Source organism: Mus musculus, chromosome 5 (genome assembly GCF_000001635.26).
Source record: "Mus musculus strain C57BL/6J chromosome 5, GRCm38.p6 C57BL/6J".
Lineage (NCBI taxonomy): Eukaryota > Metazoa > Chordata > Mammalia > Rodentia > Muridae > Mus > Mus musculus.
Genome location: NC_000071.6, coordinates 107,665,195 through 107,677,386, shown reverse-complemented (window position 1 = coordinate 107,677,386; position 12,192 = coordinate 107,665,195).

Below are 12,192 nucleotides of genomic sequence, written 5' to 3'. Positions count from 1 at the left end.
TTTTAACAGTGAAGAATGACGCCACACAGGGGACAGGGTGTGAAGGTGTGGAGAAGAGACGAGTCAGGCTCCAAGTCCACATGGCCGAATGATGCTGGGTCTAACACGGGGACCTTGCCTAGGTTGAGAGCTCACCAGGGGCAGATTGGTGTCTAATGGGATCTCATGATTCCTTTGGGAGTTAGGTTGGCTGAACTGGACCTTGGTGTGTATCAAAGTTTAGGAAACCTCAGGAAGAGAATGTAAGGGGCAGGGTGGGTCTGGGGGGGACCAAGAAAATTAATTTCCCAAGTTTGTAGTTTTTTTTCACACACCCCATCTCATCTGCCTGAAATGAAAATACCTTGTGTCCAGAGAGTTCTAGTCCTTGTAGTCAGCTCCTACACTAATTGGCCCTAACAGACCCTGCCAACTCTCCTCCTGAGAATACTCATGCCTGGGCTGACCCCTCTCCATCCTCATTTTTTGACTCCCATATCATGACCCTTGACCTACCCTCTCTTGCCTTAGAAATCCCTTGTCATCTCTGGTCACCAGAGTGGGACCTTTTAATCTGTGCCTTTTAGGTGGCATGACTGTACAAGCAAGTATCCAAAGCAAAACGCTTTTGGGGGAGGGGACAAGGGGCAGTGCTTTTAATTAAAAATATTTCTGAGATAATAAGTATAAATTAGGGCTGGAGCAGGGAATGTGCCCTCAGCAGGGCATCCAAGTTCTCAGAGCAGGGACTGGTTTTACATCTAATGTCTGGTCCTTTTTGTTGTTTAAGAATTTGTTTGCTGGGCTAGAGTCTTGGCTCAGTGGTTAAGAGCACTGACTGCTCTTCCAGAGGTCCTGAGTTCAATTCCCAGCAGCCACATGGTGGCTCACAACCACCTGTAATGGGATCTGATGCCCTCTTCTGGTGTGTCTGAGGACAGCTACAGTGTACTCATGTATAAAATAAATAAATCTTTTTTAAAAAGCAAAAAACAAAAAACTTGTTTGCTATCTGCAGAAAGTTGTAAAACTGGGACAAAGTCTTCATAACCCTCACATGTTTCCATCTTTAGCATTTCTTTACAGTCATATCTGTCAGAACTATCTGCATTTACTTTTATTTAAAAGACTTATGCGTATGAATGTTTTGCCTGTGTATGTCTGTGCGTGCTTGGTGCCCACCGAGGCCAGAAGACAGCATCAGATTCCCTGGAACTGGAGTTACAGATGGCCATGAGCTACCATGTAGGAGCTAGGAACCAAACTTGGGTCTTCTGCAAGCACCAAGTGCTCTTAATCTCCATTTCTCCAGCTCTAGCTCAGGCTTGCTGAAGACAAACTTGGAGTTTCATTGTTTCTGTCCACTAACTTCTTCTTTCTGTACCAAGCATAAGCGGTCTACATTATTCCGTTTGGTTAATATGCTAGACAGGCATTCTACTGCTGAGCTACATCCGCACCTAGCCTAGGAGAAGTTGGTAGGTTTTCTGGGTGTGTGTGTGTGTGTGTGTGTGTGTGTGTGTGTGCTCGCGCTGGGAGGGGCTCATGTAGCCTCAACTCCTGTGTAGAGAAGGATGGCCTTGAACTTGTGATTCTCCTGCCTCCGTGTTCAGAGTGCTAGGACTGCAGGTGTGCACCACTATGCCTGTTTTATATGGTGCTGAGGATCACACTCAGGGTTCTGTGTTTTCTGGGCAAGCACTTGCTAACTGAGCCATACCCTCAATCCCACAATGGTGAGTTTTAAAAAACATTGGTGCAGAAGTTTCTTGTTTTGGTACGGTCTCTTGTGGCCATGTATCTGTGGGTTTCACTTGAGAGACCTTTTGAACTCTTTCCCAAGACAGTTTATGCTTTCTCTTCTTCCATAAAAGCTTTGCAATTTCAGCATATATGTCTCTGACCCATTTTGTGTTTACTTTTGTGTTTGGTAGTGAGGGCTTACAACTGTCTTGTAGCTGATAAGAAAATAGCCTTGTGTTGTATGTTGAAAAGGTCATCTTCCCCTCGTAGAACTTTCTTGGCATCTTTGTTGAAAATCAATTGACTAAAATGTGGTTTTATTTCTGGATTCTCCTATTCTACTAACTTCTATCAGTCTATACTATTATAATTGCGGTAACACAAATACTGTAACAGTATAGTAATTTTAACAGTGATTTAGACTATATAATATGGCTTTAATTATGACATTTTCTACATGATTCATGCTTTGATATATTTACCCTATAACTTTCTTGTTCTGCAAGCTTTCTCCCTTGCCCTCAAATCATCTCTTTTCAACCTCCACTTTCCTCTCTATCTAAATCTAGACTGCATGGCAGAGAAAATGTAGCATTTGTCTTTCTGGGTCTCACTTACTGCACTTCACTGTGAGGATTCCAGTTCCACACACTTTCCAGTAAAGATATGGTCCATTTTCTTTCTTTTTTTTCAATTTTTTTTAAAAATTAGATACTTTCTTCATTTACGTTTCAAATGCTATCCCGAAAGTCCCCTATACCCTCCCCTTGCCCTGCTTCTCAACCCACCCATTCCTGCTTCCTGGCCCTGACGTTCCTCTGTACTGGGGCATATAATCTTCTCAATACCAAGGGCCTCTCCTCCCATTGATGGCCGACTAGGCCATCCTCTGCTACATATGCAACTAGAGACACAAGCTCTAGGGGGTACTGGTTAGTTCATATTGTTGTTCCTCCTATAGGGTTGCAGACCCCTTTAGCTCCTTGGGTACTTTGTCTAGCTCCTCCATTGGGGGCCCTGTGATCCATCCAATAGATGACTGTGAGCATACACTTCTGTGTTTGCTAGGCCCCGGCCTAGGCTCACAAGAGACAGCTATATCAGGGTCCTGTCAGCAAAATCTTGCTGGCATATGCAATAGTGTCTGGGTTTGGTGGTTGTTTATGGGATAGATCCCTGGGTGGGGCAGTCTCTAGATGGTCCATCCTTCCATCTCAGCTCCAAAGTTTGTTGCTGTAACTCCTTCCATGGGTGTTTTGTTCCCCATTCTAAGAAGGAATGAAGTATCACACTTTAGTCTTCCTTCTTCTTGAGTTTCATGTGTTTTTCAAATTGTGTCTTGGGTATTCTAAGTTTCCGGGCTAATATCTGCTTATCAGTGAGTGCATATTATGTGTGTTCTTTTGTGATTGGGTTACCTCACTCAGGATGATATCCTCCAGATCCATCCATTTGCCTAGGAATCTCATAAATTCATAAATTCATGATTTTAATACCCGAGTAGTACACCATTGTGTAAATGTACCACATTTTCTGTATCCATTCCTCTGTTGAGGGACATCTGGGTCCTTTCCAGCTTCTGGCTATTATAAGTAAGGCTGCTATGAACATAGTGGAGCACGTGTCCTTATTACAAGTTGGAACATCTTCTGGGTATATGCCCAGGAAAGGTATTGCTGGATCTTTTGGTAGTACCTATGTTCAATTTTCTGAGGAACCGTCAGACTGATTTCCAGAGTGGTTGTATCAGCTTGCAATCCCACCAGCATGGAGGAGTGTTCCTCTTTCTCCACATTCTCGCCAGCATCTGCTGTCACCTGAATATTTGATCTTAGCCATTCTGACTGGTATGAGGTGGAATCTCAGGGTTGTTCGATTTGCATTTCCCTGATGATTAAGGATGTTGAACATTTTTTCAGGTGCTTCTCAGCCATTCGGTATTCCTCAGTTGAGAATTCTTTGTTTTGCTCTGTACCCCATTTCTTAAATAGGGTTATTTGATTTTCTGGAGTCCAGCTTCTTGAATTCTTTGTATATATTGGATATTAGTCCCCTATCTGATTTAGGATTGGTAAAGGTCCTTTCCCAATCTTTTGGTGGTCTTTTTGTCTTATTGACAGTGTCTTTTGTCTTACAGAAGCTTTGCGATTTTATGAGGTTCCATTTGTTGATTCTCAATCTTACAGCACAAGCCATTGCTGTTCTGTTCAGGAATTTTTTCTCTGTGCCCATATCTTCGAGGCTTTCCCCCACTTTCTCCTCTATAAGTTTCAGTGTCTCTGGTTTTATGTGGAGTTCCTTGATTCACTTAGACTTGAGCTTTGTACAGGGAGATAAGAATGGATCAATTTGCATTCTTCTACATGATAACTGCCAGTTGTGCCAGCACCATTTGTTGAAAATGCTGTCTTTTTTCCACTGGATGGTTTTAACTCCCTTGTCAAAGATCAAGTGACCATAGGTGTGTGGGTTCATTTCTGGGTCTTCAATTCTATTCCATTGATCTACCTGTCTGTCGGTGTACCAGTACCATGCAGTTTTTATCACAATTGCTCTGTAGTACAGCTTTAGGTCAGGCATAGTGATTCAACCAGAGGTTCTTTTATTGTTGAGAATAGTTTTTGCTGTCCTAGGTTTTTTGTTATTCCAGATGAATTTGCAAATTGCCCTTTCTAACTCTGTGAAGAATTGAGTTGGAATTTTGATAGGGATTGCATTGAATCTGTAGATTGCTTTCTGCAAGATAGCCATATTTACTATATTAATTCTGCTAATCCATGAGCATGGGAGATCTTTCTATCTTCTGAGATCTTTGATTTCTTTCTTGAGAGACTTGAAGCTCTTATCATATGGATCTTTCACTTCCTTAGTTAGAGTCACACCAAGGTATTTTATATTGTGATTATTGTGAAAGGTGTTGTTTCCCTAATTTCTTTCTCAGCCTGTTTATCCTTTGTGTAGAGAAAGGCCACTGATTTGTTTGAGTTAATTTTATATCCAGCTACTTCACTGAAGCTGTTTATTAGGTTTAGGAGTTCTCTGGTGGAATTTTTAGGGTCCCTTATATATACTATCATATCATCTGCAAATAGTGATATTTTGACTTCTCCCTTTCCAATTTGTATCTGCTTGATTTCCTCTTGTTGTCTGATTGTTCTGGCTAGGACATCGAGTACTATATTGAATAGGTAGGGAGAAAGTGGGCAGCCTTGTCTAATCCCTGATTTTAGTTGCTTCAAGCGTCTCTCCATTTACTTTGATGTTGGCTACTGGTTTGCTGTATATTGCTTTTATTATGTCTAGGCCTTGAATTCCTGATCTTTCCAAGACTTTTATCATGAATGGGTGTTGGATTTTGTCAAATGCTTTCTCAGCATTTAATGCAATGATCATGTGGTTTTTTTCCTTTGAGTTTGTTTATATAGTCTATCACATTGATGGATTTCCGTGTATTAAACCATCCCTGCATCCCTGGCATGAATCCTACTTGATCATGATGGATGATCATTTTAATATGTTCTTGGATTCAGTTAGCGAGAATTTTATTGAGTATTTTTGCATCGATATTCATAAGGGAAATTGGTCTGAAGTTCTCTTTCTTTGTTGGGTCTTTCTGTGGTTTAGGTATCAGAGTAATTGTGGCTTCATAGAATGAATTGGGTAGAGTACCTTCTGTTTCTATTTTGTGGAATAGTTTGAGGAGAGTTGGAATTAGGTCTTCTTTGAAGGTCTGATAGAACTCTGCACTAAACCCATCTGGTCCTGGGCTTTTTTTGGTTGGGAGACTATTGATAACTACTACTATTAGAGGAAATGGGACTGTTTAGATCGTTAATCTGATCCTGATTTAGCTTTGGTACCTGGTATCTGTCTAGGAAGTTGTCCATTTCATCCACGTTTTCCAGTTTTGTTGAGTATAGCCTTTTGTAGTAGGATCTGATGATGTTTTGGATTTCCTCAGGTTCTGTTGTTATGTCTCTCTTTTCATTTCTGATTTTGTTAATTAGGATGCTGTCCCTGTGCCCTGTGAGTCTGGCTAAGGGTTTATCTATCTTGTTGACTTTCTCAAAGAAGCAGCTCCTGATTTGGTTGATTCTTTGAATTGTAGTTCTTTTTGTTTCCACTTGGTTGATTTCAGTCCTGAGTTTGATTATTTCCTGCCGTCTATTCCTCTTGGGTGAATTTGGTTCCTTTAGTTCTAGAGCTTCCAGGTGTGCTGTCAGGCTGCTAGTGTATGCTCTCTCTGGTTTCTTTTTGGAGGCACCTCAGGGCTATGAGTTTTCCTCTTAGGACTGCCTTCATTGTGTCCCATAAGTTTGGGTATGTTGTGGCTTCATTTTCATTAAACTCTAAAAAGTCTTTAATTTCTTTATTTATTTCTTCCTTGACCAAGGTATCATGGAGTAGAGTATTGTTCAGCTTCCATGTGAATGTTGGCTTTCTATTATTTATGCTGTTATTGAAGATCAGCCTTACTTCGTGGTGATCTGATAGGATGCATGGGACAATTTCAATATTTTTGTATCTGTTGAGGCCTGTTTTGTTACCGATTATATGGTCAGTTTTGGAGAAGGTACAATGAGGTGCTGAGAAGAAGATATATCCTTTTGTTTTAGGATAAAATGTTCTGTAGATATTTGTTAGATCCATTTCTTTCATAACTTTTAGTTTCAATATGTCTGTGTTTAGTTTCTGTTTCCAGGATCTGTCCATTGTTGCGAGTGGGGTGTTGAATCTCCCACTGTTATTGTGTGAGGTGCAATGTGTGCTTTGAGCTTTATTATAGTTTCTTTAATGAATGTGGCTGCCCTTGCATTTGGAGCATATTCAGAATTGAGAGTTCATCTTGGAAGATTTTACCTTTGATGAGTATGAAGTGCCCCACCTTGTCTTTTTTTGATAACTTTGGGTTGGAAGTCGATTTTATTTGATATTAGAATGGCTACTCCACCTTGTTTATTCAGACCATTTGCTTGGAAAATTGTTTTACAGCCTTTTACTCTGAGGTAGTGTCTGTCTTTGTCCCTGAGGTGTGTTTTATGTAAGCAGCAAAATGTTGGGTCCTGCTTATGTAGCCAGTCTGTTAGTCTATGTCTTTTTATTGGAGAATTGAGTCCACTGATAATAAGAGATATTAAGGAAAACTAATTGTTGCTTCCTGTTATTTTTGTTGTTAGAGTTGAGATTCTGTTCTTGTGGCTATCTTTTAGGTTTGTTGAAGGATTACTTTCTTGCTTTCTCTACGGCGTAAATTCCCTCCTTGAGTTGGTGTTTTCCCTTTATTATCCTTTGAAGGGCTGGATTCATGGAAAGATACTGTGGTAATTTGGTTTTGTCATGGAATACTTTGGTTTCTCCATCTATGGTAATTGAGAGTTTTGCTGGGTATAGTAGCCTGGGCTAGCATTTGTGTTGTCTTAGGGTCTGTATAACATTTGTCCAGGATCTTCTGGCTTTCATAGTCTCTGGTGAGAAGTCTGGTGTAATTCTAATAAGTCTGCCTTTATATGTTACTTGACCTTTTTTCCTTACTGCTTTTAATATTCTATCTTTATTTAGTGCATTTGTTGTTCTGATTATTATGTGTTGGGAGGAATTTCTTTTCTGGTCCAGTCTGTTTGGAATTCTGTAGGCTTCTTGTATGTTCATAGGCATCTCTTTCTTTAGGTTAGGGAAGTTTTCTTCTATAATTTTGTTGAAGATATTTACTGGCCCTTTTAAGTTGAAAAATCTTCATTCTCACCTATACCTATTATCCGTAGGTTTGGTCTTCTCATTGTGTCCTGGATTTCCTGGATGTTTTGAGTTAGGATCTTTTTGTATTTTGCATTTTGCATTTTCTTTGATTGTTTTGCCCATGTTCTCTATGGAATCTTTTGCACCTGAGATTCTCTCTTCCATCTCTTGTATTCTGTTGCTGATGCTTGCATCTAAAGTTCCTGATTTCTTTCCTAGGGTTTCTATCTCCAGATTAGTCTCCCTTTGGGTTTTCTTTATTGTTTCTACTTCCATTTTTAGAACTTGGATGGTTTTGTTCAATTCCATCACCTGTTTGGTTGTGTTTTCCTATAATTCTTTAAGGGAATTTTGTGTTTCTTCTTTAAAGATTTCTACCTCTTTAGCAGTGTTTTCCTGTAATTCTTTAAGGGAATTTTGTGTTTCTTCTTTAAAGATTTCTACCTCTTTAGCAGTGTTTTCCTGTAATTCTTTGAGGACTTTTGTGCTTCCTCTTTAAGGACTTCTACCTGTTTAGCCGTGTTCTCCTCTATTTCTTTAAGTGAGTTATTAATGCCCTTCTTAAAATCCTCTACCAGCATCATGAGATATGATTTTAAATCCGAGTCTTGCTTTTCAGGTGTGTTGGGGTAACCAGGACTTGCTGTGGTGGGAGTACTGGGTTCTGATAACGCTGAGTGTTCTTGGTTTCTGTTAGTAAGATTCTTACGTTTGCCTTTTGCCATCTGGAAATCTCTGGTGTTAGATGTTCTAGCTGTCTCTGGCTGGAGCTTGTTCCTCCTGTGATTCTTTTAGCCTCTGTCAGCACTCCTGGGAGTCCAACTCTCCCGAGTCTCAGTGGTCAGAGCATTCTCTGCAGGCAAGGTCTCCTCTTGCAGGGGAGGTCTAGACTCAGCTCTGTCTCCTGGCTGAAGATGAAGGCCCTAAGCGACCCTATTGAAGAAGCTATGTTGCTTCTGAGATCTGAGCACTCTCCTGCGAGGACTGGTCTCTGAGAGACCTGGAATACCAATCCATTTTTTCTTACTGACTAAATAATACTCCATATCTTCCTATCTATCATCCATCAACCATTTACTCTACCTCACCCTTTTAAGTCCATACGTTGATGACAGACACTTACTTGCTGGAGTGAATCTCACTGTGATAAACACAAGTGTGCAGCCATCTCTTTTAAGCTGCCTTTGGTTCCTTTGAGCCTGTCAGGAGTTTGAAGTTAGTTTGGGCCATATAAGAACCCATCTCAAACATGAAGAAAAATGGTTATTTCTAACTTTTTGTCTATTTTAGGCTGTTACATTTTCTCTAAATGTTATCATCACTTACCAAGTCCCCCCCCCTCCCCCAAAGGAGCTCTTGTGATTGTTTTTGCCCTAACCATTTTTAAAAAATTTCCTCATTAGTTTATGTAGTCAGTTTGTCCTTTTTTGGATTTGTTTTCTTGATACCTAGTTTTTTGAATTCTTCATATATTTTGGATATTAGCCCTTTATCAGATATGTAGTTGGTAAAAGTCTTTTTCCATTCTGTAGGCTGTGGCTTTGTCCAAATGATGGTGTCTTTGTAGATCTTAGTGGCTAACCTTGATCTGTCCAGAAAGTCTTGTCCTGTGCCCTTGAGTTTGCTATTCTCTACTTTCTTATCTGTCCAGTTCAGTGTATCTGGACTTATGTTTAGATCTTTGATCCATTTGGAATTGAGTTTTGTACAGGGTGAAAAGTATGGATCTATTTGGATTTTTTCTACATGCAGCCAACCAGTTTAATCAGCATTTGTTGAAGATAATATTTTCCCCCCCATTTTTTGGGTTTCTGGCTTCTTTATCAAATATTAGATGTTCATAGGTGTGTGAATTTATGTCTGGGTTTTCAGTTCAATCTCACAGATTAACATGTCTGTTTTTGTGCTAGTTCTGTGCAGTTTTTATTACTATAGCTCCATAGTAAAATTTGAGGTTAGGGATGGTGATACCTCTAGCAGTTCTTTTATTATTTAGGATTGTTTTAGTGTGTGTGTGTTTCCCTATGAAGCTGAAAATTGTTCTTTCAAGATTTATAAAGAATTGTGTTGGAATTTTGATGGGGATTACATTGAATCTGGGATAGTTATTTTTACTAAATTAGTCCTACCAATCCATGAGTGTGGGAGATTGTGGTCCCCCCCTTTCTCCCTGTAGCCTGTTGGCCACCAGCCTGAGGGGATTTCTTCAACAGGAGGCAGAGGCTGAGAGTAGTGTTTGGCTGGCCAGACTTGTGTGTGGACAGAATGACCTATGGAGACAGTTACAGAGAGACGAGTATAGTATACTTTATTGTTTCAGGGATAGGGTATAGAAGGACTTTTTTAGGGGTAGAGGTAGAGCTAATTGGCCATAGCATCAAGTGAGCAAGAATGGCTGATTGGCTATAGTACAGTTCCTAATTATCATGCAGGTAGGAATCCAGAGGGGGAACATGTGTGGTGTGTCACACAGCCTTGCAGAGATCTCTGCACAAGGTTACTTTTCAGACGAGGCCAGCCACCTGCATTCAGGGACATTCTCCAGACAAAGAGACAGGGAAGCCCCACTGAGAAAAGGAGCCCCCCACTTTTGGTCAAGCTCAGAAAGCCATTCTGTCATGGCTGATTGCTACCTTAATAGCAAGGTTCCGCAACAGGAGATCTTTCCGTTTTTGGATATCTTATTTACTTTCTTCAATGTCTTAAAGTCTTTATAATACAAGTCTTTCCCTCACTTGGCTACAGCTTATTCATCTCAAGATAGTTTACTTCATTTGAGGCTTCTGTGAAAGGAGTTGTTTCCCTGATTGCTTGCTCAGTCCATTTGTCCTTTGTATATAGGAAAGCTACTGATTTTAAAAGTTAATTTTGTATCCAGCTACTTTGTTGTAGGAATTTTCCTGGTGAAATTTTTAGGGTCACTTATGTATACCATTTTATAATCTGTACATAAACATCCTTTGGCTTTTCCAATTTGTATCCCCTTGATCTCCTTCAATTATCTTATTACTGTAGTAGCTAAGACTTCAAGTATTATATTGAATAACTATGGAACGAATGGACAAATTTGTCTTGTTCCTGATTTTAGGGAATTACCATGAATTTCTCTTCAATTTAAGTTGACATTGGCAATGAGCTTGCTGTAAATTGCCATTATTATTTTGAGGTATGTCCCTTGCATCCCTAATCTCTCTAGGACTTTTGTTATGAAGAGGTGTTGGGTTTTGTTAAAGGCTTTTTCTTCATCTAATGAGATGATCATGTAGTTTTTCTTTCAGTCTGTTTATAGGGTGGATTACATTTATTGATTTATATGTGTTGAATCATCCTTGCATCTCTGGGGTGAAGCCTACATATTCATGGTGGATTAAGTTTTTGATGGGATCTTAGATTCAGTTTGTATTTTATTGAGAATTTTTGTATCTGTTTATAAGGTAGATTGGTTTGTAATTCTTTGTTGAATCTTTATGTAGTTTAGGTATTAGGGTAACTCTGGCCTCATAAATCAAATTGGGCAATGTTTCTTTTGTTTCTATTTTGTGGAACAATTTAAAGAATATCAAGATTAACTCTTTTTTTTTTTTTTTTTTTTTTTTTAAATCTGGTAGAATTCCGCACTAAACCTGTCTGGCACTTTTTTTTTTTTTATTGGTAGACTTTTAATGACTGCTTCTATTTCACGTGGGGGAGCATAGGTCTGTTTAAATTGTTTATCTGATTTTGATTTAACTTTAGTAAATGTTATGCATTGAGTAAAGTACCAGATCTATCATATTTAAAAGACTATTTTAAGGTCTTTGTTTCTGCTCTGTTGCAGTTCTCGGGGTTGCTGAATGATAGTGGAGACATAGTGTCGTGGATGTAATTGATTGTGTTTTTATACTAGTGTCTAGGAATCTGGATTTAGGAAGTTTGTAATTCTAAGTGACGATACCTGGTCGTTGGTGGGTTTTTGTTTTATTGCCTTTTCTGGTTCTTAGGAGGGTGTAGTGATTGTGTGTTGCTTGGTAGGAAATTCTTGTGGGGTCCTACTAAGTGAGGTTCCTGGGGGTATTGTATAAATTTGGTTTTAGTTATTGGGAGTGGACATTTAGGGATGGGGATGAGCTAGGAGAAGGTGTTTAGGGGTCCATAGGAGGGAGGAAAGCAGGCACAAGGATCTGCATAGTCCCTTAGGAATGGAGGCAGAGAATAAGGAGAGGCCAGGAACAGTTGTCTGCTACAGAGTTGGGAATGAGACTAGGGATTTGATATGGAGGAGGGGAGGAGTGAAGATCTGAAGCTCACCTACCTGCTTCACTGGCCTGCTTGCTTGAAACTCTGGCAGGCTTGGCTGGAGGGTTTCCAGGGAATGCCTGCTGTAGTTGGTGGCTGGGATAGTGGGACGGGTGGGTTTGAAGGTTGGAGAAAATCTGTGTGATCCACTGGAGATGGGGACAAAGGAGAGGGCGAGGCCACAGCAGGTGTTCTGCCATAGATTTGGGAGGTGACACTAGGTGCTTGGATTTGGAGGAGAGGAAGGAGAGGTGAAGATGATCTACAGGCTGCCTGCTTCCCTGACTAGGGAATTGCCCACAGATTCTCATGGAATGCCTGCTGGAGTTGAGATTTGAATAATGGGATAAGTAGGTAGAAGAAAGTTTGGAGATCTGTGTGAGGCCCTGGAGGTGAGGGCAGAGAGAAAGGGGGGGGGTGCACAGCAAGTGTTCTGCTCTAGAGCTGGGATGGGACTGT